Source organism: Schistocerca serialis, chromosome 7, assembly GCF_023864345.2.
Source record: "Schistocerca serialis cubense isolate TAMUIC-IGC-003099 chromosome 7, iqSchSeri2.2, whole genome shotgun sequence".
Classification (NCBI taxonomy): domain Eukaryota; kingdom Metazoa; phylum Arthropoda; class Insecta; order Orthoptera; family Acrididae; genus Schistocerca; species Schistocerca serialis.
In genome coordinates, this window is record NC_064644.1 from 224,615,774 (window position 1) to 224,643,469 (window position 27,696).

Consider the following 27,696-nt stretch of genomic DNA (forward strand, 5'->3'; position numbering starts at 1 on the left):
GGGGCTCCGCGGAACGTGGTCAGGTGACTGGGTGTCTGTACGCGAGATTTCCACACTCCTAAACATCTATAAGTCCACTGTTTCCTATGTGATGGTGGAGACGTGAAGGCACGCGTACAGCACAAAAGCGTACTGGCCGACGTCGTCTGTTGAATGTCAGTGACCGACGACAGTTGAGGAGGGTCATAATGTGTAATAGGCAGACATCTATCCAGACCATCACACAGGAATTCCAATCTGCATCAGGATCCACTGGAAGAACTATGACAAGCGGAACGTGAGGAAATTTGGATTTCATGGTCGAGCGGCTGCTCGTAAGTCACACATCACGCCGGTAAATGCCAAACGACGGCTCACTTGATGTAAGGAGCGTAAACATTGGACGATTGGACAATGACAAAACATTGTGTGGAGTGACGATTCATGGTACTCAATGTGGCGATCCAATGGCAGGGTGTGGGCGAATGCCGAGTGAAGGTCATCTGTCATCGTGTGTAGTGCCAACATTGAAATTCGGAGGTGGTAGTGTTATGGTGTGGTCGTGTTTTTCATGGAAGGGGCTTGCACCACTTGTTGTTTTCCGTGGCACTACCGCAGCACAGGCCTACATTGATGTTTTAAGCACCTTCTTGATTCCCTCTGTTGGAGAGCAATTCGGGGATGGCTATTGTATCTTTCAACATGATAGAGTACCTGTTCATAATCCACGGCCTGTAGCGGAGTAGTTACAAGACAATAACATCCCTGTAATGGACTGGTCTGCACAGAGTCCTGACCTGAATCCTATAGAAGACGTTTGGAACGGCGACTTCGTGCCAGGCCTCACCGACCGACATCGATACCTCTCCTCAGTACATCACTCCGTGAAGAATGGGCTGCCATTCCCCAATAAACCCTCCAGCACGTGATTGAACGTATGCCTGCGAGAGTGGAAGCTGTCATCAAGGTTAAGGGTGAGCCAACGCCATATTGAATTCCAGCTTTACCGAGGGTGCCACGAACTTTTAAGTCACTTTCAGCCAGGTGTCCGGATACTTTTGAGTACATAGTGAATATAAGGACTGTGCATTGGCGGAGCTGTCATTTGTACTCAGGTCATTCATTCATGGTAAAACGTTTATCACGTGATTATGGCCGCGCGACGGGAAATGACAGACTTTGAACGCGGAATGGTAATTGGAATTAGACGTGTGGGACATTCTATCTCGGAAATCGTTAGGGAATTCACTATTTAGATGTCTACAGTGTCAAGAATGAGCCGAAAATACCAAATTTCTGGCGTTACCTTTCACCACGGACTACGCAGTGGCCCACGTCATTCACTTAACGACCGAGACCGGCGGCGTTCGCGGTTAATTATCAGAGCTAACAGGCAAGAAACACTGAGAGAAATAACCATCAGGATTCAATGTGGGGCGTACAAGGAACGTAACCGTTCGGACAATGAGGCGAAATTTTGCGTTAATGGGCTACGGCAGCAACGGCCGACGCGAGTGCCCTTGCTGACAGCACCACATCGTTAGCAGCGCCTGTGCTGAGCACGTGACCGTTTCTGTTGCACCCTAGACAATTGGAAAACAGTGGCCTGGTCAACTGGTAAGAGCTGATGGTAGGGTTCGAGTACGCCATAGATCGGACATAATCATGGGCCCAAGTTGTCAAGAAGACCCTGCACAAAGCTGGCGGTGCCTCCATAAAGATGTAGACTGTGTTTACGTGGAGTGAACAGCGTCCTCCGGTCAAACTTAACCGATCATTAATCGTTTGCAGCCATCCATTGACTTCATGTTCCCAAACAACGATGGAATTTTTGTACCATGTTATTGGGCCACAATTCTTGGCGATAGATTTGAAGAACATTTCGGACAAACCCGAGTTAATTGCGTTTTTGACTGTTGTGATCTAGTTCAAATGGCTCTGAGCACTATGGGACTTATCTGTGGTCATCAGTCCCCTAGAACTTAGAACTACTTAAACCTAACTAACCTAAGGATATCACACACATCCATCTACGTCTACATGCATACTATGCAAATCACATTTAAGTGCCTGGCAGAGGGTTCTTCGAACCACCTTCACAATTGTCTATTATTCCTATCTCGTATAGCGCGCGGAAAGAATGAACGCCTATACCTTTCCGTACGAGCTCTGATTTCCCTTATTTTATCTTGATGATCGTTCCTCCCTATGTAAGTCGGTGTCAACAAAATATTTTCGCATTCGGAGGAAAAATTTGGAGATTGGAATTTCGTGAGAAGATTCCGTCGCAACGACACTCTCTCCCATATTTCGCGATAATACAAAATGTGCTGCCTTTCTTTGAACTTTTTCGATGTACTCCGTCAGTCCTATCTGGTAAGGATCCCACACTGCGCAGCAGTATTCTGAAAGAGGACGGACAAGCTTAACACGGGCAGTCTCCTTAGTAGGTCTGTTACATTTTCTAAGTGTCCTGCCAATAAAACGCAGTCTTTGGTTAGCCTTCCCCCACAACATTTTCTGTGTGTTCCTTCCAATTTAAGTTGTTCGTGATTGTAATACCTAGTTATTACCTGAATTTACGGCTTTTAGGTTAGACTGATTTATCGTCTAACCGAAGTTTAACGAGTTCCTTTTAGCACTCATGTGGATGACCTCAAACTTTTCGTTATTTAAGGTAACCTGCTAATTTTCGCACCATTCCGATATTTCTTCTAAATCGTTTTGCAGTTTGTTTTGATCTTCTGATGACTTTATTAGTCGATAAACGACAGTGTCATCTGCAAAGAACATAAGACGACTGCTCAGATTGTCTCTCAAAACGTTTATATAGCTAAGCAACAGCGTAGGGCCTATAACACTACCTTGGGGAATGACAGGAATCACTTCTGTTTTACTCGATGACTTTCCGTCAGTTACTACGAACTGTGACCTCTCTGACAGGAAATCATAGATCCAGTCACATAACTGAGACGATATTCCATAAGCACGCAATTTCACTACGAGCCGCTTGGGTGGTAGAGTGTCAAAAGCCTTCCGGAAATCCAGAAATACGGAATCGATCTGAAATACCTTGTCAATAGCTCTCAGCACTTCATGTGAATAAAGAGCTAGTTGTGTTTCACAAGAACTATGTTTTCTAAACCCATGTTGACTGTGTGTCAGTATACCGTTTTCTTCGAGGTATTCATTAAGTACGAACACAATATATGTTCTACAATCCTGCTGCCTATCGATGTTAACGATATGGGCCTGTAATTTAGTGGATTACTCCTACTACCTTTCTTGAATATTGGTGTGACCGGTGCAGCTTTCCAATCTTTGGGCACGGATCTTTCGTTGGGCGAACTGTTGTATATGATTGTAAAGTATACTCTGAAAGGAACCTAATTGGTATACAGTCTGGACCAGAAGATGATGGTGGTTGTTGTTGGGATGTTTAAGGGGGACTAAACAGCGAAGGTCATCAGTCCCCCATTCCAAAAACAGGCGAGCCGAAAATTTTGCGGAGCAGGTAAGAACCAAAGGGAGAGGAGACTCCCCCCAGGCACTAAAAGAACACAAAAGCAGCAACAAACACTACAGGCAAGAAGAGTACAGATGAACACCAGACAGAAAGAAACAGAAGAAAAGAAGATGGCCGGAGACTGGTTGACTGACCAGGAGAGCAAAAAAAAGGGAAAGAGTCAACCATCCAACTACACAAAAACAGCAACAAATTTTGAGAGACGTGAGGACAAAAGACACAGAAAGGGAAAGGTGCAGGACCTCCCTAAATGGAACCATAAAAAGGACTACCATGGATAAAATTTAAAACGTCTTCAGCCATGGAGGCATCGTCACATAAAACCAAAGGCAAAGTGCCCGGGAGATTAAAAGACTGCCGGAGGGTGCGCAGTCGGGGACACTCCAACAGAATGTGGGCGACCGTCAGCCGGGACCCACACCGACACAGGGCGGGATCCCCCTGACACAAAAGATGGCCATGCGTCAGGTAGGTATGGCCGATGCGGAGCCGACACAGGATGACAGAGTCCCTGCGAGAAGCCCGCAGGGAGGAGCGCCACACCATCGCTCGTCTCCTTAACAGCCCGCAGTTTATTCGGGGATGTCATGCCCCGCCACTCAGCAGTCCACATCCCACGCACCTTACGGCGCAACACCAACTGCTGATCGCGAGCCGTGCGGCCGATCTCCAAAGCTGGGGCGTCGATCGCCCCTTTGGCCATCCTGTCAACACGTTCGTTCCCCAGGATGAAAACGTGGCCTGGCGTCCAAACAAAGACCACCGAACGACCAGAACGGGTAATAGCGGAAACAGACTCCTGAATAGGGGACACCAGAGGAGAAGAGGCATAGCAGCGGTCGACGGCCTGGAGGCTGCTCAGGGAGTCACTGCAGATGACGATGGACATACCTGAGCAGGAACGCATATGCTCAAGAGCGCGCAATATGGCCACCAGCTCTGCAGTAAAAATACTGCAGCCAGCCGGCAAGGAGCGCTGTTCAACATGGTCAGCATGAGCAAAAGCGTAGGCAGTGCAACCATCAACCAGGGAACCATCAGTGTAGACAGTCTCACAGCCCGAAAATGAGGCGCGGAGCGCAAGAAAACGGCGACAGAGGGCCACAGGCGGAACCGACGGACGGGCGGACGGGGCAAACACCAGGGAGGCGTAGGTGCACGGACTCCGAAGGGAGGCAGAAGAGGGAATGACCCCAGTTCCGACAGCAGGGACTGGATGCGGACAGCTATGGAAAGCCCAGACCTGGTTCGCCGTTCGGGCAGATGGAGGACCATGGCAGGGAAAAGCAGGCGACGGTTGGGATGGCCCAGCGAGCAATGCACGTGGACAGCATAGTCGGCGAGCAGTCGATGGCGGCGAATCCGCAGCGGGGGAACCCCGGCCTCCACCAGCAGACTATCCATGGGGCTCGTACGAAAAGCGCCAGTTGCAAGCCGAACCCCACAGTGGTGTATGGGGTCTAACAACATCAACACAGAGGGTGATGCAGACCCATAGGCCAGGCTCCCATAATCAAGCCTGGACTGCACAAGGGCTCTGTACAATCGCAACAGCGTGCAGCGATCTGCACCCCAAGACGTGTGGCTCAGGCAGCGGAGGGCGTTGAGGTGCCGCCAGCACTTTTGCTTCAGCTGAGTAATATGAGGAACCAATGTGAGCCAGGCATCAAAGACGAGTCCTAAGAAGCGGCAAGTGTCCACCACTTCAAGCAGGTGGCCGTCGAGGTAAAGTTCAGGATGAGGGTGGACCGTCCGACGCCTGCAGAAGTGCATAACTCGAGTCTTGGCCGCAGAGAACTGAAAACCATGAGTCAGAGCCCATGATGCTGCCTTGCGATCGGCTACTTGCAGCCTGCGTTCGGCGACTCTCGTAGTCGTGGAGCTAAAGGAGATGCAGAAGTCGTCGGCATACAAAGAAGGAGACACCGACGACCCCACGGCTGCAGCCAGACCATTAATGGCCACTAGAAATAAGGAGACGCTCAACACCGAGCCCTGCGGGACCCCATTTTCCCGTGTATAAGATGAACTAGTGGCGGCACCAACTTGCACCCGGAAAGAGCAGCGCAATAGAACGGTTTGAAGAAAAGCCGTGAGCCGACCACGAAGACCCCACTCATGCAACGTAGCAAGGATGTGATGCCTCCACGTGGTGTCATACGCCTTCCGCAGATCAAAAAACACAGCAACGAGATGCTGACGTCGGGCAAAGGGCGTACGGATAGCAGATTCCAGCTGCACCAAATTGTCCGCAGGAGACCGGCCCCGACAGAAGCCACACTGGGATGGAGCGAGGAGACCGCGCGACTCAAGGACCCAACACAAACGCTGCCCCAACATACGTTCGAGCAATTTGCACAAAACGTTGGTGAGGGTAATGGGACAATAGCTGTCCACCGCCAGCGGGTCCGCACCGGGCTTCAAGATGGGGACAATAAGACCCTCTCTCCATTGCGACGAGAACACGCCCTCGCTCCAAATGCGGTTAAAGATGGTGAGGATGTGTCTCTGGCAGTCCCTGGAGAGATGCTTCAGCATCTGCGCGTGGATGCAGTCTGGTTCTGGTGCTGTATCAGGGCAACCGGCGAGGGCAGCGAGGAATTCCCTCTCGCTGAAAGGAGCATTGTATATTTCAGAACGACGCGTGTGGGATGATAACGACGTCTGCTCGGCTCGCTCCTTGAGAGAGCGAAAGGCAGGGGGATAAGTTGCAGTCGCAGAGCTGTTAGCAAAGTGCGCAGAAAGGTGTTCAGCAATGGTGGCAGCGTCCGTGCAGACAGCGCCATCCAAGGAGATCCCATGGACCGCCATAGGGGTCTGGTATCCATAAATCCTCCGGATCCGGGACCACACGAGCGAGGGGGAGACACGGGAGCCCAGGGATGAGACATACCTCTCCCAGCACTCCTGCTTATGCCGTGCAATAAGACGACGGGCCAAGGCGATGAGGGCCTCTAGAGATGGGTGCCGCCTATGACGCTGGAGAGCCCGCCTACGGTCGCAAATAGCCTCAGCAATCTCCGGCGACCACCAGGGTACTGCCTTCCTCCGAGGGAGTCCAGAAGAGCGGGGGATGGCAGCCTCGGCCGCCGAAATGATTGACGTGGTTAAGACATGGACCACCTCGTCAATGTCACCCTGTGGGGGAGACTCAATGGTTGCAGCGGAAGTAAAAGCCGGCCAGTCAGCCCTGTGGAGAGCCCAGCAGGGCAGGCACCCAGAAGAATGACACTGGGGCAGTGACAAATAGATGGGAAAATGGTCACTACCACACAGGTCAGGATGCACCCACCAGTGGAGGGAAGGGACAAGTCTGGGACTGCAAAGAGAGAGATCAATGGCCAAGAACGAGCCATGGGCCACACTGAACTGCGTGGGAGCACTGGTGTTCAAGAGGCTAAGGTTGAGCTGAGCCAACAAATGCTCCACGGCACGACTGCGGTCATCAGAGACAGTCCCACCCCACAAAGGTTTGTGGGCATTGAAATCGCCCAGCAATAAGAAAGGTGGCGGCAATTTGGCTATCAGTGCAGCCAGGACATGCAGCGCTACATCACCATCCGGTGGAAGGTAAAGACTGCAGATGGTAATAGCCTGTGGCGTCCACACCCTAACAGCTACAGCCTCTAAAGCTGTTTGTAGAGGGACAGACTCGCTGTGAAGAGAGTTAAGGACATAGATGCAGACGCCACCAGACACCCTTTCATAAGCTGCTCGGTTCTTATAATAACCCCGATAGCCACGGAGGGCGGGGGTTCGCATTGCTGGAAACCAAGTTTCCTGCAGAGCAATGCAAAGGAAAGGATGAAGGCTGATAAGTTGGTGGAGCTCAGCTAGATGGTGGAAGAAACCACTGCAGTTCCACTGGAGGATGGTGTTGTCCATGGCTGGGAAAGGCGTCACGGGACTCTGAAGGCAGATTACGCCACTGGGTCACCTGGTGCCTCCGATTGAACACCTGTGCTAGTGCTTTCTATGGCGTCGGAGGGACCGGCGAGGTCGAGGTCCACAGCAGACTCCAGGATCTCCACCTCATCCTGAGACGCAGAGTTGGAAGGTTGCAGTGGGACAGGTGCCACCGCAATGTCAGGATGCTTGGGAGCCTTTTTCTTCAACTGCTTTGCACGCTGTGCCTTTGGAGGGTCTGGCTGGGAGAGCCCCACTGGGTCAGTCTCAGGGATGGACGACGACCGTGAAGCCCTATGACCAGCGACCGGTTGTTGTTTCAAAAATTTGCGGGTGTCCGCTTTGGCACTGGGCAAAGCCTTGAATGGGAGGGCCCAAGGGACCCCTTCCTGGCTAGAGTAGCCGAAGAAGCCTCACGCTTCTCCGGCTGGGAAGGGGGAACGAATGTCCCCGATGGTTGGGGTGGTGGTGCTGCTGGAGTAGATGGAGCAGGAGCAACAGAGGGGGAAGTGCCCTTCACAACCAAGGGGCCGGTTCATTCTGACATAGCTGAGAGGCAACAGTACGTGACGACACAGGAGAGGATCGTACCGGTGTTGCAGCAGCGGCATAGGTGGATGACATGGGCACGGGATGTAGCCACTCATATTTCCGCCTTGCCTCAGTGTAGGTCAGGCGGTCCAGAGTCTTATATTCCATTATCTTCCTTTCCTTCTGGAAGATCCTACAGTCCGGTGAGCAGGGAGAATGGTGTTCTCCACAGTTAACACAGATAGGAGGTGGGGCACATGGAGTATTGGGATGGGAAGGACGGCCACAATCTCGACAGGTGATGCCGGAAGTACAGCGAGATGACATGTGCCTGAACTTCCAGCACTTAAAACACCGCATCGGAGGAGGGATATATGGCTTCACATCACAACGGTAGACCATCACCTTAACCTTTTCGGGTAAGATATCACCCTCGAAGGCCAAGATGAATTCACCGGTGGCTACCTGATTATCCCTCGGACCCCAATGGACGCGCCGGACGAAGTGAACACCTCGTCGTTCGAGGTTGGCGCGTAATTCATTGTCGGACTGCAGAAGAAGATCCCTGTGGAATATAATACCCTGGACCATGTTGAGACTCTTATGTGGCGTGATGCTAACTGAAACGTCCCCCAATGTGTCACAATTGAGCAACATCCGTGACTGGGCAGAGGATGCCGTTTTGATGAGCACAGAACCAGAGCGCATCTTGGACAAGCCCTCTACCTCCCTGAACTTGTCCTCTAAATGCTCCACAATAAACTGGGGCTTGGTCGATATAAACGAGTCCCCATCAACCCGCGTACACACGAGGTACCGGGGCGAATATTCCCCACTGCTGTCTTTAGCCAGGCGTTGTTCCCATGGAGTGGCCAGGGAGGGAAACGATCTCTGATCAAATTTCTTCCCGTTGAGGTTAGACCTCGATCGCTTAGAGACTGCTGGTGGTGGCCCACCAGCGAGAGACGATGTACCACGCTTCATTGCGGGTCATCCGCCCTGATGCCACCCACTCTGACCAGGGGCTCTCCCACGGGCGCCACCCAGCTGCAGCAAAGACCACCTTTGCCGGGAGTCCCGATGTCCCAGAGGGATAAGCATCTACTCCTCGGCATACGTGGGGAGGTAGCAGCTCAGGCATCAGCAGTGCGATCCCTGTGTAGTCAGGGGGCTACCACCAAGAGGGTACATGACCCCACCACAACGGACTGGCTACCGTGCTGGATGTCGGGCGTCGAATATCCATATGTGTCAGGAGGGCAAAGATGGAAGTTCATAATGGAGGGCATGTATGCTGCCCGGAACACACAGCAGCTGATGTGGCTGGAAGCACGGTGTAAGGCCAAACCCATGACAATATCGGTTGTGTCAGATCTTAGGGCAAGAGGGATATATAGTACACCACGTAAGGCATCCTTCCCGAAATGGTACGCACTAACAGAAAATTTTGAAAGATAGGGGTCAAACCCCGTAGGGGACCATCACATTAAGGCCGAAACGTTTGAGACTCCTTTTAGTCGCCTCTTACGACAGGCAGGAATACCGCGGGCCTATTCTGACCCCCGAACCCGCAGGGGGGGGGGGGGGGGGGGAGACCAGAAGACTTGCTTTTATTAAGTTGCTTCACTACTCCGAGGACATTTACTTCTACGTTACTCATGTTGGCAGCTGTTCTCGATTAGAATTCTGGAATATTTACTTCGTCTTCTTTTGTGGTGGCATTATGACATTTCGGAAGGCTGTGTTTAGTAACTCTGCTTTGGCAGCACTGTCTTCGATAGTATCTCCATTGCTATCGTGCGGAGAAGGCATTGATTGTTTCTTGCCGCTAACATACTTCACATACGACCAGAAGCTCTTTGGATTTTCTGCCAGGTTTCGAGACAAAGTTTCGTTGTGGAAACTGTTATAGGCATCTCGGATTGAAGTCCGCGCTAAATTTCAAGCTTCTGCCCGAGGCAGGAATCGAACCTGCGACCGCAGCGGTCGCGCGTTTCCAGACTGAAGCGCCTAGATCCGCTCGGCCTAGGCGGCCGCCTGTTGTGCTCTAGTCAAATGTTCGGCTTCACTCAGTGTTCTGCGAAGCTTGTCAAATGTAAGCCGATCTTGGTGATTCTGATAGCTGTATATGTGACGCGGAATCGCACCTTGAGCGAAAGTATCCAGCAATGTGTGTTAGGAAGAACTTCAGCTAACAGCAGGTATAATAGTTGTTTATTAAAACACAAACGGTTTTGAGGCCTAAATCCACTTCGTCAGTTGCAACAACGTTAAAAGATCACAGACATACCCATCACTTAGCCCAAATTTACTATTCAGCGAATATCATCTCTCTTTGTCGCTCGTGCGGACTGTTTTTGCTTTGCCCATCACTGAGCTGTCCTGCGGTCACAGCAGTGCAAGCAAATTTTAAAGAATAGAGCACGTCCTCGTTACCTTTAGCTCGCCATACAATTGTCGAGTTCAGTCAATAGTACAGAGCGTTTATAATTTAACTTTCAAAACGCTTTTGAAATAACACCATTGTTTAGAATGACGTCAAATTGCAACGGAATATTATAGGAGAATGGGGAAGACGTATGGCAGAAGAAAAAAATATTGTGAAAATTGATCAATAGATGGCGCTATGTGTATCAGAATACGTAAATGAAAACACCTGTCATGCACATGACCCCCTGAAGTTGGTATAATCATGCCGGGTACACGGCTTTTCCTCCTTTCGCGTCAGATATGTTCGCCATGACTGTCTCCATGCAGGACTGCGCTCTCCTTGTAAAACTGTATTACAAGAATGATGACTGTGCACACGTCGTTCTGCGGAAGTTCCGACCACTGAAGGGTTTGCAAAAAGGCATTGGTCCGATGAGTGCTGTTGGTCTGGAGCAAATACTTCGGAAATTCGAAAAGACGTGCTCTTGCGGTGTCCAACCTGGAAGAGGGAGGAAACGAATTGATTCGACGTCAGTGGAAGTAGTGGCCACAGCATTGCAGAAGGAGATGAGTGGTGGTGTGCAATAGTGCACTGAGAATTGCCCGAACATTGGACATACTCTTGAGCACAGTGCGTAAAATCCTACGAAACATCCTTCTTTGCTATCCTTTCAGAATTACCCATATGCAAAAGTCGCTTCCTGTTAACCTGCCAACAGAAGAGACATTTGCATTGGAATTTCATGCTCGCATGCAAGTGGACAATGATTGGCCGTGGAAGATTTTGTAGACAGACGAAACCTCCTTCCATCTGACAGGATATGTCAATACACAGAATTGTCGAATATGTGCAACGGGAAATCAACATCAAATCAATCAGTACCACTTCATCCTGAAAAAGTCCCTATGTGGTGCGGGTTTAGGGCATCATTTATCATAGGGCCATATTTCTTCGAAGAGACAGGTGCTTGCTGTCGTGTTACCTGTACCGTCACTGGTAAGCACTATGAGTATCTTTTGCGCAACCACGCCATTCCAGATATCCAATAGTGTGGATAGGATCATTTTTATGCAAGATGGCGCTCCTCAGCACATTGTAAATCCAGTTAAGCAGCTGCTGAAACGCCATTCCGGAAATGCTAGAATTATCAGCCGCCATTTCCCTATAGCCTGGCCGTCCCGATCACCCGACCTTAAGCCTTCGGCACACGGACCGTGCCTCCGAGCGTTGAGCGTGCCGAGTTTCTGACGTCATAGCGTGGAATAGCACGTTCGGGAGTCTTTCCGAGCGTGCAGAGCAATATCTGGCATGTCAGATATTCTGAGCGTGTGTCTGAGCGTTGACCAATGAGATTGCGCAACGCGACCTACGTCACACATACGCCGTCTCCCTTCAGTACAGAGTTGTGAGGCGCCATATTGGCATTCATTTCAAGCCTGTATGTATATATGCCGTTTCTGAGCACCAGAAAATTGAGAATCACTAAAAAAACCCGTTGTTAACTGTGTGATTCGTTCCAATAAAATAATGAGAAACATCATATTCGTGGCAAAATAATTATTGTAACTTGCGTATTATGAGAGTAGGCTATTTGAAGCCAGCGACACACTGAAGATCTACTCAAAAGGCATTGTTCTTGGTACAATTTGTTATAATTAAACTTCAATTAGGAACGTATCTACGATTAAGGTTTTCTGCACGTGCTAAGATACTATGATTAGACAACTGGAGCACGTTATTGCTGTAGCGTAGTGACTAGCGTCACTGCGTTCAAGATTATTTTGATGGGGCGGTGGTTCGTGTCTTGCCACTTCCAAATTTTTTTCCTAACATTCGCCTTTTTATTGGGTTCTGATACTTTATTATTAGTTTAATATAAGTATATACTATAATATTTGATGTTATGTAAATATAAGTTCACCTTTTTTTGAGGGGTGGCTTTGTTCGATTGGCTTAATCTACAGGACAGCTTGCGTTGCTTGTATAAAGATATTTTGCTCCTTTTTCTTTTTCGCTTCGTAATTCACGTGTTGCAAAGATTCTGCTACTGGGTAGGAACACTGATCAAGTAAGACTGACCTTGGGGTCTTACTAAAATGTGGGAATGATGAAATAATGTTTATGTTATGCGCAGAAATATTCCAAATTTGTACCGCACTCTTTGTAATGGAACTTTTATAAACCTGTGTCCTTACTGATTGGACATAGAACTTTCCTTTTCGTGGACGATGGAGGAAATGTGCGTTTTAACAGCGCTAATGTGGGAATTTTACGCGAGCCCGTTGAGTAAACAGTGTGATTTACGAACTAGAAACATCCCTCAACTGCCGCTGGAGTGCGTTGCGATCGCGTATACCACGTTGGGGCCCACGTACCGTATGCACGAGTCGCATCGTTCCTGAGCGTTCTGCAGAACGTTGAACTTGTCACGCTCAACGTTAACGTTCGACAGCACGGTCCGTGTGCCGACGGCTTTAATCTGTGTGACTTCTGGCTGTGGGATGTCTGACAGATGGTGTGTTCAGTGTTCCGATTGCAAACTTAGTTGCATTGAAGCTATGCATTGCGTAACACATTCTGAACCTAACCAAGGAAACCCTTCGATCAGTAGTGGAACATGCTGTTTTTCGATTTAAATTTGTTGCAGAAAACGGTGGACAGCATATTGAACACTTTTTGCACCAGTCACACGGAAATTAATGATACGATTTGATTTTGATTGATGCTTTTTATGCGGTTTTTGGTCTCAGGACAGTTAAAAACCGATTTTCCCATCCGATGTGACAAGACCTGGCCGTGGTGGATGAACTTATGTAACTAACAGTACCACTCCTGTACACCCATGTACATTGAGCAGTAAAGCTCGTTTAACGTCAAACGTACACTTTAAGCATTGTTGTAGGATTCATTTGTCACTTGAGGTCGACTACTATTAAATTATGATGTTTACAGCGCCATCTATTGCTACCTTATTATAACTATTTATTTCTCTTATGCCATACGTTTCCTTCATTCTCCCATTATATTCCGTTGCAATTTGACGTCATTCTGCCCAGTGGTGTTATTTCTACAAAGGTTTGAAATTTGAACTTTAATAATAATCACCCTATAAATTTTAACCAGCAGTGACGTATATGCCTATGATCTTTTAGCGTTATTGCACTTGATGATGCGGCTTTAGACCGCAAACTGGTTGTGTTTTAATAAACAAAAATTTTACCGGCTGTTACCGGATTTATTCCTAGCATCGTGCCTTTCAAAAGTTGTGGTTGCCCGGAATATAAAATAGTTTGTGACACCGAGAAAAAATACCGGATACGGCATTGTAAATGAACCGACCAATTTTTGTAGCAGTTTCGCAACGGCGAACGGTTCTGATGTGACATAAGCTTCAAAGCTTGACGTGTCAACTATCAAGTAATTTTAATCGGACTATACACAGCTCTGATCAGTGACTAGCCTGTAGTAGCCAGGCAGTGCCAAATCTAGCACATGACACAGTTTAGTATACGTTGATGTATTCTTTTTTTATTTATTTTAAAGTTATGTACCGGAGTGGAGCGAGCTGTTCGAGAACCGGTCCTCTAATGGATGGTGTTTCTGTTCAGGCAGTAATAGTGCGGCAAAAGGGGGATCCAAATTGGGTATAAATGGGAGCGGGGGTGACTTAATACTTCCGGCATTAGCCTTACAACCGAGGGAAACCTTCCGAAAACCTTTCTTTGGTTCGGGCGACTGGAAATATTTTAATTTATTTCTGGGACATTGTCCTTTGCTAACTACGTTGACCCAAAGAAAAATTTAAAATGTTGTGTAAGTGTGAGATATGTATATGTTGTATGAGTGTGTGCTTTTTATTAAAAGGAGTGAATTGTGGTGGACGTGACTTTGTGTGTGCCGTGCAGTGACTACCTTACAGTGACTACCTTACCCTGCAGAAACGTCAAATGCGACCACGAGATGTAACTGATGGCCGCCCCACACCATGAAGCCCACAACAGGACCAAAGAGTCAAAGTCGAACACACTCTGTAATAGGCAGCTCACCAGAGCTGTGTACGTTCATCGCTCGCATACTGACAAACCTACTTTCACCCACGCAACAGTGCCATAGGCATCGAGAGTTGCAAGGCGATTTCGTCCTCGCAAGAGTCCTGTTAGTGCTAGTGCAAGGTATTTTACGGTTTTAGTTACTAGTTGTAGGATTCAAAGGTAGTTTCGGATCGAGTGTTAGTAAAGGTATTGTAGTGTTTTAACTAAATTAGATTGGCGGTTGTGGCGTGTGAGGTAAGGGGCCTGGGGCCGGTAAGCACGGGTGCTTTTTCCTATGACATTCTTCCAGAAGGCTGGGCTATATAAGAACAAGTAGCAGTCATCTACGGGAATTTTAATACGGCCGTAAACATAAGGTCCTCCGCGTTTGTTGTTACTTCACTGAAGAATCCTTCCCACGGAAAGTAAATCACGTTGTGTCAGGGACAGTCTTCTACGATTATAAGGGTACATTTGTGTCGCAGCCTCTTAGCTCACAAATCGCTTTACCAGCTGGTGCAATTAACCTGCAGTTGTACTGAAAATAAAAGAGTCACGGTTCGAAAGTTATTTTTATTCAACCAGCAGTTGCACTGCATTCCCTGCCGTGCTATGAGTTTGTGAACCTTATTTATGTTGTTGTTGTTGTTACTGTTATTGTTGTTGTTGTTGTTGTGGTCTTCAGTCCTGAGACTGGTTTGATGCAGCTCTCCATGCTACTCTATCCTGTGCAAGCTTCTTCATCTCCCAGCATCTACTGCAACCTACATCCGTCTGAATCTGCTTAGTGTATTCGTCTCTTGGCCTCCCCCTACGATTTCTACCCTCCATACTGCCCTCCAATAATAAACTGGTGATCCCTTGATGCCTCAGAACATATTCTACCAACCGATCGCTTCTTCTCGTCAAGCTGTGCCACAAACTTCTCTTCTCCCCAATCCTATTCAACACTTCCTCATTAGTTATGTGATCCACCCATCTAATCTTCAGCATTCTCCTGTAGCACCACATTTCGAAAGATTCTATTCTCTTCTTGTCCAAAATATTTATCGTCCATGTTACACTTCCATACATGGCTATACTCCATACAAATACTTTCAGAAACGACTTCCTGACACTTAAATCTATACTCGATGTTAACAAATTTCTCTTCTTCAGAAACGCATTCCTTGCCATTGCCAATCTACATTTTATATCCTCTCTACTTCGACCATCATCAGTTATTTTACTCCCTAAATAGCAAAACTCCTTTACCACTTTAAGTGCCTCATTTCCTAATCTAATTCCCTCAGCATCACCCGACTTAATTAGACTACATTCCATTATCCTTGTTTTGCTTTTGTTGATGTTCATCTTATATCCTTCTTTCAAGACACTGTCCATTCCATTCAACTGCTCTTCCAAGTCCTTTGCTGTCTCTGACAGAATTACAATGTCATCGGCGAACCTCAAAGTTTTTATTTCTTCTCCATGGATTTTAATACCTACTCCGAATTTTTCTTTTGTTTCCTTTACTGCTTGCTCAATATACAGATTGAATAACATCGGGGAGAGGCTACAACCCTGTCTCACTCCCTTCCCAACCACTGCTTCCCTTTCATGTCCCTCGACTCTTATAACTGCAATCTGGTTTCTGTACAAATTGTACATAGCTTTTCGCTCCCTGTATTTTACCCCTGCCACCTTTAGAATTTGAAAGACAGTATTCCAGTCAACATTGTCAAAAGCTTTCTCTAAGTCTACAAATGCTAGAAACGTAGGTTTGCCTTTCCCTAATCTAGCTTCTAAGATAAGTCTTAACGTCAGTAGTGCCTCACGTATTCCAGTATTTCTACGGAATCCAAACTGATCTTCCCCGAGGTCGGCTTCTACTAGTTTTTCCATTCGTCTGTAAATAATTCGCGTTAGTATTTTGCAGCCGTGACTTATTAAACTGATTGTTCGGTAATTTTCACATCTGTCAACACCTGCTTTCTTTGGAAATGGAATTATTATATTCTTCTTGAAGTCTGACGGTATTTCGTCTGTCTCATACATCTTGCTAACCAGATGGTAGAGTTTTGTCAGGATTGGCTCTCCCAAGGCTGTCAGTAGTTCTAATAGAATGTTGTCTACTATGTTTCGACTCTGGTCTTTCAGTGCTCTGTCAAACTCTTCACGCAGTATTATATCTCCCATTTCATCGTCATCTACATACTCTTCCATTTCCATAATATTGTCCTCAAGTACATCGCCCTTGTATAGACCCTCTATATACTCCTTCCACCTTTCTGCTTTCCCTTCTTTGCTTAGAACTGGGTTTCCATCTGAGCTCTTGATATTCATACAAGTGGTTCTCTTTTCTCCAAAGGTCTCATTAATTTTCCTGTAGGCAGTATCCATCTGACCCCTAGTGAAATAAGACTCTACATCCTTACATTTGTCCTCTAGCCATCCCTGCTTAGCCATTTTGCACTAATAAAAAAATGACTTTGAGCACTATGGGACTTAACTTCTGAGGTCATCAGTCCCCTACAACTTGGAACTACTTAAACCTAACTAACCTAAGGACACCACCTACATCCATGCACGAGGCAGGATTCGAACCTGCAACCGTAGCGGTCGCGCGGTTCCAGCTTGTACCGCCTAGAACCGCTCGGCCACTCCGGCCATCGTTGTTGTTATAGAATTAATTTAAAATTACCATAAATAAATCTTACCTCCAGTTAATCTGTGTGCACCCCAAACAAATCTGATACGAAAATTAAGCAGCATCATTCCCTCTGTATAGAAGCAATTTTGGGCCACATTAATTTTAAAGAAAAGCTTTTCAAACGGTAATTATTAGTGGTCACAATGATGGTGGTTAAAGAGAGGCTCTATGGTTTGAAGAAAAATACCAGGAACATACGGATGCCTTTCCTGGAGAGTAATTGGCGTGCAGGACCGATCAGGTAATGGAAACCTAAGAGATCTGGATTTAAATGATATGGACCGGACCCTTAGAACTTGCTTGCATGACGAACATGACTCTTTGTAAAAACGTTTGTTCAATGTGGCAATATAAACTAGTGCCTACCCTGAGAGTTTGCTGGTTTCCTGTAGAGCGCGAGTTTTTAAATAGGTCCCAGCAGAGTCATTGAGCCTTAACTCTGTTGGAGTCCTGAAGGATTCAACTCATAGCGTCCATTTGGCCAACGGCGGTCGCGTAACAGGCTGAGACGCTACGGGCTACAGGCTAGGTAGCACAAAATCATGCTGCACTACTCATCATTTGTTACTACCTCTGTCATCTTAACTCTATAGCGACTTTATTTGTATCATTTTGTAACTCATTTGTAATTAATATTTGACCAATCTGAACTATGATACTGAATTCTGGTACACACCTTCCTCCCGATTTCCGTGCTTAATATACGTTTTCCTGTTTATGCGTAAATCTTGAACGCAAGATATATTAAAAACAAAAAGTTAAAATCCTCCCACTGTTATATTGTAGTAAGGTTCACCTACATCGCCATGTTAAGGTTTGGCAAATCCTTTTTCAGACTGACTGCTTGATTCATGTCTGTAAAGTAGGACGCTTGCAATGTCTCACGGCACAGCGTCCATTTGTTAGAGAAAATGATATAGTATGCGAGATATGTCGCCACACACCGAACAACGCCATTTATACAGCGATGAACAGCTGGCAAACAGAATAAATTCGAATTCGATCTGGCAATATTTGTAAAAATAATATAAAACGTAACTCGAAACTATGCTTCACAAGCGATCGGGCGATAAGAATGGGTTTCGATAAATAACGACGAACAGTAAAACATGTCGAAAACACAGGAAAAATAATATACGTATCATGTGAAACATACTGTCTACATTTCACTATATATAAGAAAGGAAACATTTTTAAGATGTTAGAAAATACTTCTCGCTAGATTTTAACGGTTTTTCGTGTCTGTGATTCGCTACAGAACACGAGCCAGCTCTAATCGTTTTCACAGCGCATAATAGCGTAGACCACCTAAGCACTAATGGCACCACAGAGAAAGCGACTGTCCAAATAAATTAGAAACAAGAACTTTATCATTTATCACGGTGATCGGCTCCCGCTGTGAAGATTAAAATGCTTGAGCGTGACTCATTGTGTAAATCACGTCAGAACGACAACTGACTGACTGACGCAAAAGTAGGTTGTAATGCTAGTGACGTCACAACTTGGGGAGTGGGTGGCGCGGCGCACGAAGACAATCGCTGAGCGTGCTGAAAGGGCATTTATTTACCTCAGGGCCGACCATTTCTTTTAAACTGACTTTGGACCTTCAGTTTCCTACAAGGAAACCTGCTGACATCGAAATTTGATAAATTCCAGAAATAAGTTTGTTATCTACGAGTAAAATTTCACTTCCATTTGAAAAGTGGCAATTAGTTGAATGAAATCGAAATGAGAAATTAAGCCGATCGTTTATAGTTTTATTGAGAACTTCGATGGAATGTACCAGCAATGAAATTTGTGTACAGTTTTCTTACGAAAATAAGTCTAAACATGGAAACTAAAGAAAATATTTACTTGAAGTTAAGAAGAGCACTGGACTCTTCCCACTGGTGTTTTGTAACACTATCATAAACCATCAGTAATCAAGTAAATACTCTGCTGACAATTGCAGCTGCAGTACCATGAGGACAGCAAGCAACAAAGCTCAAATTAACTATCGTATGCTGTATGCATGGGCTTTTTTAATTTATTTATTTACTCCTTTATTGCTGTAGATCTGAGTCCACCGTCTAGCGATTCCAAGTCGCGTCGTTTTTTTAAAGTCATCATTCTTTTTGACTGGTTTGCTACTGCCCGCCACAAATTCCTCTCCCACCCCAATCTTTTCACCTCAGAGAAGCACTTGTAACATACATCATCAATATGCTGTCTACCTCTACAACTTTTAGCCTCATCATCTCCCTCTAGTATGGTGAAAGTTTTTCCCTGATGTCTTAACAGATATCCTGTCTTCCTGTCCCTTCTTCTTGTCAGTGTTTTCCATACATTCCTTTCTTTTCCGATTCTGTGTAGAGCCCCCTCAGTCCTTACCTTATGAGACCATGTACACTCCTGAAAATGGAAAAAAAAACACATTGACACCGGTGTGTCAGACCCACCATACTTGCTCCGGACACTGCGAGAGGGCTGTACAAGCAATGATCACACGCACGGCACAGCGGACACACCAGGAACCGCGGTGTTGGCCGTCGAATGGCGCTAGCTGCGCAGTATTTGTGCACCGCCGCCGTCAGTGTCAGCCAGTTTGCCGTGGCATACGGAGCTCCATCGCAGCCTTTAACACTGGTAGCATGCCGCGACAGCGTGGACGTGAACCGTATGTGCAGTTGACGGACTTTGAGCGAGGGCGTATAGTGGGCATGCGGGAGGCCGGGTGGACGTACCGCCGAATTGCTCAACACGTGGGGCGTGAGGTCTCCACAGTACATCGATGTTGTCGCCAGTGGTCGGCGGAAGGTGCACGTGCCCGTCGACCTGGGACAGGACCGCAGCGACGCACGGATGCACGCCAAGACCGTAGGATCCTACGCAGTGCCGTAGGGGACCGCACCGCCACTTCCCAGCAAATTAGGGACACTGTTGCTCCTGGGGTATCGGCGAGGACCATTCGCAACCGTCTCCATGAAGCTGGGCTACGGTCCCGCACACCGTTAGGCCGTCTTCCTCTCACGCCCCAACATCGTGCAGCCCGCCTCCAGTGGTGTCGCGACAGGCGTGAATGGAGGGACGAATGGAGACGTGTCGTCTTCAGCGATGAGAGTCGCTTCTGCCTTGGTGCCAATGATGGTCGTATGCATGTTTGGCGCCGTGCAGGTGAGCGCCACAATCAGGACTGCATACGACCGAGGCACACAGGGCCAACACCCGGCATCATGGTGTGGGCAGCGATCTCCTACACTGGCCGTACACCACTGGTGATCGTCGAGGGGACACTGAATAGTGCACGGTACATCCAAACCGTCATCGAACCCATCGTTCTACCATTCCTAGACCGGCAAGGGAACTTGCTGTTCCAACAGGACAATGCACGTCCGCATGTATCCCGTGCCACCCAACGTGCTCTAGAAGGTGGAAGTCAACTACCCTGGCCAGCAAGATCTCCGGATCTGTCCCCCATTGAGCATGTTTGGGACTGGATGAAGCGTCGTCTCACGCGGTCTGCACGTCCAGCACGAACGCTGGTCCAACTGAGGCGCCAGGTGGAAATGGCATGGCAAGCCGTTCCACAGGACTACATCCAGCATCTCTACGATCGTCTCCATGGAAGAATAGCAGCCTGCATTGCTGCGAAAGGTGGATATACACTGTACTAGTGCCGACATTGTGCATGCTCTGTTGTCTCTGTCTATGTGCCTGTGGTTCTGCCAGTGTGATCATTTGATGTATCTGACCCCAGGAATGTGTCAATAAAGTTTCCCCTTCCTGGGACAATGAATTCACGGTGTTCTTATTTCAATTTCCAGGAGTGTAATTTTCAACATTGTTCGGTAGCACAACACCTCAGATGCTTCTATTCTGTTCCGGTTTCCCCACAGCCCATATCTCACTCTCATAGAATTCTGTGCTCCAAATGTATGTCCTCGTAAATTTCTTTCTCAAATTAAGATTTGTATTTGATACTAGTTGACTTCTGCTGGCCAGGACAGTCTTTTTTTGAAGGTGCTGGTCTACTTTTTATGTCATCCTTGCTCCGTACGTATGAGCACACGTGGTAGCGTTGACTAGTAATCAAAACGTCCTCAGTCCCAGTTTCGAGCGCGGACATTGCTTAAAATCTGAATAAAAATCACCAGTATTGGCGGTGGAAGATTCCCGGCGCAAGAAGTCACCCTCAATCTGCCAACGGTATTTTCAGAGAGGGCGGAGGAGCGGAAGTGAGTTCAGGGCAGTTCTTGTCCCGAAAGGCGCAAGAATCAGCAGTGATCAACGGCATCAGGATCCAGAAGGCAATGGAAACTTCTGCATGAAAGTCACTCAACGTGTGTCCACTGGACGTGAGGCCTGTAACCGAAGGCAGTGTCATAATGATCTCTTCACTGACTAAACATTCTGGACTATTACCCTATCTGTATCACCAGGAAGGTACTGCCAGGTGGGACGTAACATGAGAAAAAATTGAATAACCAACGGGAGCAATGTCAGAAGTTTCAACGTCGTAGGGAAGCTAGAAAATCTGAAAAGGCTGAATCTAGATGTAGTGGGGGTCAGTGAAAAGAAATGGAAAGAAGATAAGGCTTTCTCGTCAGGCGAGTATAGGATAACATCAACAGCTGCAGAAAATGGGGCTTTGGGTGTAGAATTCGTTATGAACAGGAAGGTGGGCCAAACAGAGAGCTGCTGTGAACAGTACAGTGATAGGGTTGTTCTCATCAAAATCAACAGCTAACCAACACCGCCAACAATAGTTCAGGTACACATACCGGCATCGCAAGTAGAAGATGAAGAGATAGAGAATATATGAGGTAAATCAGTTCTTTAAGGGAGATGAAAAATCTAATAGTCATGAAGGTCTGAAATGCTGTTGCAGGGGAAGGAGTACGAGAAAGGGTCATGGGACAATATGGGCTCGGTACTAAGAATGAGAGAGGGGAATAGTTGAGTTCTGCAATAAATTTCAGATGGTAATAACAAATACTCTGTTCAAGAATCACAAGCAGAGGAGGTGTACTTGAAGAAGGCCTGAATTACAGGATGATTTCAGTCACTTTACGTCATGGCCAGGCAGAGATTGCGAAATCCGATATTGGGTTCTGAGGCGTATCCGGGCACAGATACAGACTCATATCACAATTGGGTAATGTTGAAGAATAGGCTGAAGTTTAAGAGACCATTCATGAAGAATCAATGGCAAAGAAGTGAGTTCAAATAGCTCTGAGCACTGTGGGACTCAACTTCTGAGGTCATCCGTCCCCTAGGACTTAGAACTACTTAAACCCAACCAACCCAAGGACACCACACACATCCACGCCCGAGGCAGGACTCGAACCTGCGACCGTAGCGGTCTCGCGGTTCCAGACTGCAGCGCCTAGAACCGCACGGACACTCCGGCCGGCGCAAAGAAGTGGGGTACGGAAGTATTAAGGAATGAAGACAAACGCTTGAAGTCCTCTAAGGCTATATATAATGCGATAATGAAGAACTCAATATGTATTTCAGTTGAAGACATCTCTAAAAAGGGCAATACGTAGGTACAGGGCAACTGCGAAGATATCATGGGTAATAGAAGAACTACTTCAGCTAATCGACGATAGAAGGAAGTACAAAATATTCAGCGACATTCAGGAATACAGAAATACAAGTCACCTAGGAATGACATAAATAGGAAGTGTGGGGATGCTGAGGCGAAATGGCTACATAATAAATGTGTAGAACTCGAAAAGGCAATTGTCGGAAGGACTGATTCGGGAATTCCACTGTTAAATGCAGAAAAGAGAGCGGGTATCTGGAAAGAGTACACTGAGGGCTTCTATGAGGTGGAGGATTTGTCTGATGACGTGATAGAAGTAGAAACAGGAGTTGTTATAGATGGGCGATACAGTGTTAGAATCAGAATTTAAAAGATGTCTGGAAGAATTAAAATCGTATAAAGCAGAAGGGATAGACAATATTCGATAGGAATTTCTAAAATCATCGGGGGAAGTCACAACAAAACGACTATTCTCGTTGGTGTGTAGAATGTATTAGTCCGGTGATATACCATTTTCCTTTTGAAAAAACATCATCCACACAATTCTAAACATTGCAAGAGCCGACAATTGCGAGAATTAAAGCAAAATAATCTTAACAGCTCATGCATCCAAGTTGTTGGAAAATAATATACAGAAGAATGGGAAAGAGAACAGCGTATGTGTTAGATGACGGCCAGTTTAGCTTTCGGAAAGATAAAGGCACCAGATAGGCCATTCTGACTTTGCAATTGATAATGGAAGCAAGATTAAACAAAGAGCAAGACAGTTTCATAGGATTTGTCTATATGGAAAACGCGTTCGATAATGTAAAATGGAGCAACGTGTTCGAAATCGTGGGGAAAAAGGGGTAAGCTATAGGGAAAGACGGGGAATATACAGTGCGTACAAATCCAAAAGGAAACAATAAGAATGGAAGTTCAGGAACGAAGTTCACGAACAAAAAAGGGTGTAAGACTGCCGTTCAGTCTATTCATCGAAGAAACAATGACGAAAATAAAAGAAAGGTTCAGCGGTGGTATTATAAGGCAAGGTGAAAGGCTCTCAGTGTTAAGATCCCCAGATGACATTTCTATCCTCAGTGAAAGTGGAGAAGAATTACGGGATCTGTCCAATGGGATGGTCTAATGAGTACAGGATGTGGATTGAGAGTAAATCGAAGAAAGTCGAAAGTAATGAGAAGTAGCGGAGATGAGAACAGCGAGATACTTAACATCGTAATTGGTGGTCACAAAGCAGTAGTTCTTAAGGAATTCTGCCACTTACCCAGTAAAATGACAACTACATTCTGTAGCTACATTGGGAGAGAACTGTAGAAGTTGCTGACCACTTGGTTACATCTAAGTTTGTCCCTTGTCTAGTGATCCTGCGTAACCCGGCAGCATGCGAGCCTTCACAATATCATTTGACTTCCTGTGAATCAATTATTTTCGGAAATTTGAACATATGTGTAATCTGAATGAGCACATTATACATTAATCAATGCTGCACGAATCGACTAGCCGGCAAACTCGAGACCCGCAGTGACGCCACTTTGAAAATGTGTCAGCTGCGATAACGTTGTCTCACACGAGTACGCGACATCACCGTGTCCGGCACAGCGATCACTCAACATCTGACACTGTTCGTGTCCCCAATAAGCCGTACAAGGACTGGTAACAACAATAAACCTGACCAACACTACCGCTCTCCCGTGGCCGTTCACCACGTCACAAAGAATTACATTTCTAATATTTCCTTTCTTTATAATAATGAAAAAAGAGGCTGCATTTAGATGGGCTGTCCCACCTAACTTTGTGACCTCCCTGATATATTTCAGAAATGAAACAAAATGTGAAAACGTAATGGGTCAAGGACCCACTTACGTCATGTGTCCCCTCAATGGACAGCAAACCATAGTCCACAGAAGTAAACGAACTTCACTTACCATACAATGTCACATTTATTTGTATGGCACAGTTCCTTTTTTTCTTTTTTTTACTAAAATGAATATTAGAGCACATTTTGTCATAGCAGATTTAATCACACTGTTGTAAACCTCTAATCTCCTGAAAAATACTTCAAAAGATGGTAAGGGTTCCACAGCTTCCGCCGTCATGTGGGATGGCTGCACTGTCCTGATGCTTGCTGTACACAGACCAATATGAGCACACACTTTCTGTCTACTAGTGTGAACAGTGTAGCCAGAATGTGAGTAGACTTATTGATCTGTTTACAGCAAGCTTTAGATCAGTGCAGGCAACATTTGCTCTGCACATTACGGCAGAAACTGTGGCGCCGTTGCCGTCTCATAAAATCTAAGTATTTCCGGAAGTATGAGTTTCAGAACACTGAAACCAAGTCTTCCATCACCCATTGCGCCCCTAGTATTCATCCCTATACTTCCTTTTTTTTTAATTAAAAAGACATATATATGCCATTTAAGTAAACGTAACATTGCGTTAAATGTGATTTTTGTTTATTTTTATGGATTATGCATTCCTGTTCGTTGTGAGAGCCCCTGGTATAGGTGCATCCTTGGCCAATTACTTTTTCACGTTTTGTTCCATTTACAAAATATATGAGATGGCAGAGTTAAGTGTGAGCCACTGTGTATAGGGAACAACAGATGCTGGCAAAGTAAATTCGCAAGTACATTTAAATAATTGAAACTATGCCCAAGGAATGTGGTCGATATAGTAATCGTGTAAAATAATAGCAGCCTAGTCTCAGAATTAGTGGAAAAGTGATAAAAACACGATAACCTTAAGTTTACGAAAACGGAAAGAATAATGTCAGTGGAGGTGGGATTTAGAGGATATCGCGGAAGTTAGGTGATTAGTCGACGGAGTTGGTATTAAAATGAACGAACTATTACCGACTGCAGACTAGCAACGCCATCCAGAGGAACTGTTGGCTCAGTGCCCACATTCCATGTGGGGGAGTTGGCAGAACTGCGGACGGCGCACACGTGGCTGAACTCAGGGTGTGGTGCGTGTTGGGCTCGCAGCGTCGCTTGATAAACGCGGACGAACAAGTTGGCGGCCCTGTCCGGCGCCGCACAACTGCCGACGAATCCTGCTCCCAACTTCCTCCCTCCCTCTTTCTCTTTCTCTTTCTCTCTCTCTCTCTCTCTCTCTCTCTCTCTCTCTCTCTCTCACTCTCTCTCTGCTAGATTCCCTCTCCCTTTTCCCTTAGACTCCAACAATTTGCAGGCGTCACCCACAACTGCTACAACCACAGCATACACACACACCACCCCACTCCGCCACCTGCTCACAGCTGCCCCCCACTGTCAACACTAGGTATGCAGAAATGCCTCATGTTCGACAGCCAATATACGAATGCCAGTCAGGCTCTTCAATTTTAGCGCAGTACGCCTTTTTCATTCTCTGTTAACTTCTGCCTTTGTACATTCCTTCTAAAATAAAATAAAAATCTAGTAGTCATTGTTTGTTGTTGTGGTCTTCAGTCTTGAGAATGGTTTGATGCATCTCTCCATGCTACTCTATCCTGTGCAAGTTTCTTCATCTCCCAGTACCTACTGCAACCTACATCCTTCTGAATCTGCTTAGTGTATTCTTCTCTTGGTCTCCCTCTACGATTTTTACCCTCCATGCTGCCCTCCAATGCTAAATTTGTGATCCCTTGATGCCTCAAAACATGTCCTACCAACCGATCCCTTCTTCTAGTCAAGTTGTGCCACAAACTTCTCTTCTGCCCAACCCTATTCAATACCTCCTCATTAGTTACGTGATCTACCCACCTTATCTTCAGCATTCTTCTGTAGCACCACATTTCAAAAGCTTCTATTCTCTTCTTGTCCAAACTGGTTATCGTCCATGTTTCACTTCCATACATGGCTACACTCCATACAAATACTTTCAGAAACGACTTCCTGACACTTAAATCTATACTCGATGTTAACAAATTTCTCTTCTTCAGAAACGCTTTCCCTGCCATTGCCAATCTACATTTTATATCCTCTCTACTTCGACCATCATCAGTTATTTTGCTCCCCAAATAGCAAAACTCCTTTATTACTTTAAGTGTCTCATTTCCTAATCTAATTCCCTTAGCATCACTCGATTTAATTTTACTACATTCCATTATCTTCGTTTTGCTTTTGTTGATGTTCATCTTATATCCTCCTTTCAAGACACTGTCCATTCCGTTAAACTGCTCTTCCAAGTCCTTTGCTGTCTCTGACAGAATTACAATGTCATCGGCGAACCTCAAAGTTTTTACTTCTTCTCCATGGATTTTAATACCTACTCCGAATTTTTCTTTTGTTTCCTTTACTGCTTGCTCAATATACAGATTGAATAACATCGGGGAGAGGCTAAAACCCTGTCTCACTCCTTTCCCAACCACTGCTTCCCTTTCATGCCCCTCGACTCTTATAACTGCCATCTGATTTCTATACAAATTGTAAATAGCCTTTCGTTCCCTGTATTTTATACCTGCCACCTTCAGAATTTGAAAGAGAGTATTCCAGTTAACAATGTCAAAAGCTTTCTCTAACTCTACAAATGCTAGAAACGTAGGTTTGCCTTTTCTTAATCATTCTTCTAAGATAAGCAGTAAGGTTAGTATTGCCTCACGTGTTCCAACATTTCTACGGAATCCAAACTGATCTTCCCCGAGGTCCGCTTCTACCAGTTTTTCCATTCGCCTGTAAAGAATTCGCGTTAGTATTATGTAGCTGTGACTTATTAAACTGATAGTTAGGTAATTTTCACATCTGTCAACACCTGCTTTCTTTGGGATTGGAATTATTATATTCTTCTTGAAGTCTGTGGGTATTTCGCCTGTCTCATACATCTTGCTCACCTGATGGTAGAGTTTTGTCATGACTGGCTCTCCCAAGGTCATTAGTAGTTCTAATGGAATGTTGTCTACTCCCGGGGCCTTGTTTCGACTCAGGTCTTTCAGTGCTCCGTCAAACCCTTCTCGCAGTATCTTATCTCCCATTTCGTCTTCATCTACATCCTCTTCCATTTCCATAATATTGTCCTCAAGTACATCGCCCTTGTACAAACCCTCTATATACTCCTTCCACCTTTCTGCCTTCCCTTCTTTGCTTAGAACTGGGT